Source organism: Psammomys obesus, unplaced genomic scaffold, assembly GCF_907164565.1.
Source record: "Psammomys obesus unplaced genomic scaffold, mPsaObe1.curated_primary_1811, whole genome shotgun sequence".
Taxonomy (NCBI): Eukaryota; Metazoa; Chordata; class Mammalia; order Rodentia; family Muridae; genus Psammomys; species Psammomys obesus.
In genome coordinates this window covers 7,922,805-7,928,521 of record NW_026592710.1, presented here as the reverse complement: position 1 = coordinate 7,928,521, position 5,717 = coordinate 7,922,805, and positions in this window count along the sequence as shown.

Here is a 5,717-nt window from a genome sequence, read left to right as displayed (position 1 = left end):
AGTATTAGGTTGTTTTTTTGTGTGTTTTTTTGTTTTGTTTTTTTTTTGAGACAGGGTTTCCCTTGTAGCCTTGGCTGTCCTGGACTCATTTGTAGACTCAACAGAGATCCGACTGCCTCTGTCTCCTAGAGTGCTGGGACCACAGGTGTGCACCACCACACCTGGCTTTTGTTTTGGTTTCTTAAGACAGGTTCCCTGTGTAGTCCTGGCTGGCCTTGAACTCAGAGCTCTGCCTGCCTCTGCCTCCCGAGTGCTGGGATTAAAGGCGTGTGCGCCACCATGCCCTGCTCATTGACTATACTCTTAAAATGGACTTGTACTGTAGTGCAAACCTATAATCCTAGCTCTAGGGTAGCTGAGGCAGAATTTTAAGTTCAAGGATAGCCTGGGCTATACAGACAGACATGTCTCAAGAAAAAAAAAATGGTGGGGCCAGGGAGATGACTCAGCAAATAAATTTCTAGCTGTGAAATGAGTCTGGGAAGCCAGTTAAAAGCCAGATGTGGCACACCTTGAAAGCTCTAGCACCCTTCTGTTAAGATTCGGGGAAGGTAGGTGGAGGCCGGAGAATGGCCTGTAAGCTCTCTGGCTAGTTTAGAAGCAAACAAGAGACACTGCCTCACCAAGGTTGGGTGTAAGAACAGACGCCAAGAGCTGTCTTCTGACCTCCATATACATCCTGGAGTGATACTGTCACTGCCTGGCTCGTCTCTTTGCTTCCAACCTCACTCTAATGTCTGCCTCCAACAGGCAGCAGAGACCCCTACTATGATGTAAGTCTGCCCTGACAACTTGCCTGTTCCTCTCCTCAGTAGCACCTGCCTCAGGAAAAAAACACAAACAAAAACAAAATGCCCCATTCTGCTCCCAGGTCCTATCTGCCTTCTTTCCTTTATCTCTCTGAAGACAGTGAGCACACTCACCTCAGGGCCTTTGCACATGCCGCTGAACATCCTACCCACATCTCCCAGGGTTTCTGTTGGAGGACGGTCTTGTGCACCATGTTTTCAGATGCTGATTTCAGGGCCCTGAGATCTGGTTACCATCCTGCCATGGGCTTGGGATCCAGAGACCACGAGGAGGGGAAGAAAGGCAGAAGATGTAGCAGCAGGAGAGGAGGAGAATGGACTGATTTTAGAGAGGATAATAATATAAGCATTGGGGACTTTGGGGTGGGAGGAAGATAAATTGATAGGATAGTAGTTATTATGCCCAGCTCTGTGCTTAGCTTTGAATAATCATAGCAGCTCCCCAAAATAGATTAAATAAGGATATCTTGATTTTAAAATTTTTAAATGAGACAAGTAGCATAGCTGCTAAAATAAATGGATTTTAGAAAGGACTGCTGAATTAGATCCGCATGTAAAAGTGCTAATCCAAAATGGAAGACAGGAAATATGTTGCATTGGGAAGTAGAAGATGCCTGTCTCAACAAGAAACAAAAAGCTATGTATTCCATCCAAACTGTTGGAAATCAGACTTGACTGGGAAAGGCCTCCTGAAGATCTTGGCTACAGACAAAGGAACAAGCAGGTAACTTGTATTGCTGATCCCACTACATGGCAACAGCTCTGACACTGGCTGAGAGATGAATGTCTATGCATAGCCAGCGAATCTTGTTGGCTACAGAGTCCCCATGACTTATTACCTATTACGTGCCATCTTTTCATATGGCATGAATGGCGATTTACAGATGTCTTTCTTTTGCTCAACAAAAAGGAAGAAAGAAAAAAAAGAAAGAAAGAAAGAAAAGAAAAGAAAGAAAAGCATCCTTAATTGATCTATGCATCCTGCATATCTTATGCATTTATAATTTCAGGACTGTATAAACACTCGTGAGAAATTACATGTTTTCAGAGTAAAAGAAACAGACCCCACTGATGCTGGATTGGCCCTGACAAGATTCATCTTCCAGGATGCTGAGGCGCTGACAGATTATTCCAGAATCCTGCATGATCCAGCCTCAGACTGCTTCAGCTGTTATTCCTTCAAAAACCTGCTCCCAGGATAGCTTCAAAGAAAACTGCTGATCTCAATTGGTCCAGCCATTCAGACTGTTCCAAACAGGACTTCTATTAAGTCTGAAATTTCTCAACATTTAAAGACTGGACCACAAATATTATTGCTAGCTTGCTTAACAATTTCTTCCAAATTTATTTGGGCTCCCAAAAAGGATTCCTACACCCCAAAATCAGCAGGAAGCAACTTAGAAGAACAACGTCCCATTTCCCTTGAGGTAGGGTGGGTAGGTTTTTGGTTGTTTTCTTGGGCTATAGATGTTTATTGTCATTTAGAAGATGGTTATAAGTTATTAATGATGTTATTCAGAAATTAATGATGTAATCCCTGAATAAGATATAAAAACTTACTCAGGGATTTCACTCTTTTCCTTTTCTTTTTTCTATCTTTCTTACGTAGGGAAAAAGGAATTGAAAAGAGGGAGGAATATAGTAATATTTTATGGGAGTAATAAGACAAAAGGTAGATTATTGAATCTATGTTTCAACTTAGAGCTTTGTTACTTTGTTTACATTGTTATGGACTATTGTATATTGATACAGATTTAGTTTTCATTGGTATAAATTTTGATATATTGATATACATTTAAGGTTACCTTTGTCAGACACACCTGTGTGTCTGTGTTTCTACTCTATTATGAGGTATTGTACCCATACAACTCATTTATAAATACAAGGTTTCCTTCCAGTCCTTTAAAAGTGGCTATTAGAAACTGTTTAGGATAATTAAGTAATACAAATTAATGGTTAATCAGATTCATGGTCATGTCAGATAGTCAGATACTAGTCTCATTTACCACAGAAATATGTTTCCTAGGTTAAACAGATAGTAAGTAGATAGCTAGAAACAATATTTGCCTTTTCAGATTTAAGATAGACAGACAGAATTGGTTATGTACTATATAATGATTAATAAGTAGATGTTCTTCAAAAACTTCAGAGACCTAAAGAATGTGGCATTTAGAGATATTATTTTAAGGCTTCTTTGACAATGAGAGATGTCAACTCCCGGCAGCACCCTCAGCCCACTTCAAAGAAGATGATGAGCATCAAAGAATCTCCATTAGGAGATAGCTTCAAAGATGGCAAGTTAGCCAATGGGCAAATGCCTCTCCTATTCAACCACAGACAGAATGCTGTCCAAAAATGGACGAGACTTTAGATGCAGGCTGAGTTGACTGCCTAGCTCTGCTAAGACAGGGTAAGCAAGTCCTTCATAGTTCCTGCTTCACAAATATGTCTGTCAAATAAACTGGGCCAGAAGGCTGAAGACGATGCTCCAACATTATAGAGAGGTTTTGGGTGACTGTCGAGGCAGTGAACTGTCTCTGTCATATTTATTTTTATTTTGGAAGTTGTTTGCCTGCACTTCCTGCTTCCTTGGGTAATAATTTTATGCCTTCTCAAGTCTCTGATGAGGTTGAAGACTAGATATAGTTTTACAATAAGCTTAATTACTTAGGAGTTAAGATCTTTTAAGATCTAGATAGATGTTTTTAGGTTGATAGATATATGATAGAGATTGATTTAGACTCACCAAGATAGGATACATACTATTTTCTCCTAAATTGCCAGTACATATAAACACTTATGCATGTAACTTTTACATATGGTTTTCCTGATTGTTTCATAATTGTATATAGTTTATTATATATAAATATAAATAAAAGGGGCCTTTTATTGGACTAAAATGGGGAAATGTTGGAGGGTCTTGTGCACTGTTTTCAGATACTGATTTCAGGGCCCTGAGATCTGGTTACTGCCCTGCCACGGGTATTATTATGTTGAACCATCTCCTCTACCCATGTGACATAAGGAATGTTCCCCAATTATCCCTGGTTGGCTAATAAAGATGCTTAAGCTTATGACTGGGTAAAAAGAGAGGTAGGTGGCCTTTAGGTTCCCACTAGGAGAGGAAGAGAAGCAAGAGAGATGGCCTGAGGGGATGAAGTCACCCTTTGGAAGAATGGAGCATGAGCACATGGCCGTGAGGACAGACTGATGGAGCAGAAGCCGCCCAGGAGTCATCGGACTGGCAGCGATTGGCTTTTATGTGGGATATAATCTGCCCAGCTTGGTACCTGTATCTTAATAATAACTGGGTCTCCCTGTGCCTATTATTTTGGAAGCTAGCAGGGTTAAGGAACAGTGCTGCCATAATAATTTCCTAAATTAATATGTACAGATTAATTCTGTCTACAGATTTCATTCCCCAGTCTGTGCTCAGGTTTACACCTTATCTCCTCCAACCGCACCATCCTTTTACCTGTCTACACCTTCCTTACAAACTTATCTTCTGACCTCTCGTCTTTTACAGACAGGATCTTGGCTCTTGGCTCTTAGCCACAGACAAGCCCTGGAAAGGCAGGGATTTTTGTTGGATTACTGGGAATCAAACCTAGAGCCTCCTGCATGTTGGGCAAGTCAAAGGCAGGGCTACATAATAAGACCCTGCCTCAAAACAAGACAAGAGTCACTATGAAGCATGGCCAGCCTGAAACTTGCTACATCTGGGAGAGGGGCTGGGTCTCCCCGGCACTCTATCTCTGAGCCGATGACGCAGGGATGAATCTGACCTTGTCTGAGAATAGTTAACTCAGAGTATGGTCTGTGGCAGGATGTCAAACACATTGTGGGGTACCACCCAGTGGGGCAGCAGCAGCAGCTTGCAAATAACAACCCCCTGCACTTGCTAAACTTTTTGTTTTACGTACACATACTAGATCATGTTTCTACTGGACGGGAGAGTAAAGGACACATCTGAAAGCTGATAGGCTTGGGAAATAAAGATTTCAGCGCATAGGCAGCCTCTCCCCTCCGCTATCAGCCCAAGATGCTAGGACATCGGCTAGTCTTATTTCTCTGAACTTCAGTTTCCACAAAGGGGCTGAACAAGCTGAATTCTCCACACACACACTTGAATGTCCTAGAACTGGGTCCACCCACAGGCTTCCAGGAACATTTGGGTTCCCCTCAAAGTCCTGGACTGATAATGTATGAACTGAATTGCTCTTCTCAAAGAGACCAGAACAGCCCTGACAGAGCTGGTGCTAGCAGGAGAAACACACACCATCTCCTGTGAGATGAGTGTTCTGTAACACGCATATCCTGTGTGCTATGCACAGGGTATGAGTATTCGTTCAGAGTGAGGGAGGGCAGAGGCACTTGTAGACAAGCAGAGGGAGCAGGGAAGGTAAGAGGCGAGGGTGGGAGAGGGAACAGGGTAGGAGGCAGTAACCCCCCTCGGCCCAGGGTATCGGTGAATGGAGGAGCAAGAGGTCATGGTCTGGATATTCAGACAGAAAGTGGCAGGTCAGGTCCAGTATGTGTTGACGGTGGACTTGATGAACCGGTCAAGTCTGTGGCTTGGGAATCCGAGGACGCAGTTACCGACAGATGAGCTCAGGGTTTGTGAGAGAAATTGGTGGGTGAGGATGGAACCTCAGTCAAGAGGACATATGCAGAAGGGCAAGGAGAACCCAGCGGCCTTTTCCACTCCCAAGGGCCCTTCAAACAAGAAAGGTCGCAGGCAAGTTCTCAGAAGGCACAGGGGGGTGGCTGCTGACTCATGTGTGTTACACGAAGGGTCAGTGTGTGCAGTTACAGAGAACTCTGTACAGGAGTCACTCTGGCTCTCCCGGCCCTGGAGGCTGGCCACGTTCTTTCTTCTCAGACCAGACGCCAGGCAGAGAGCTCACA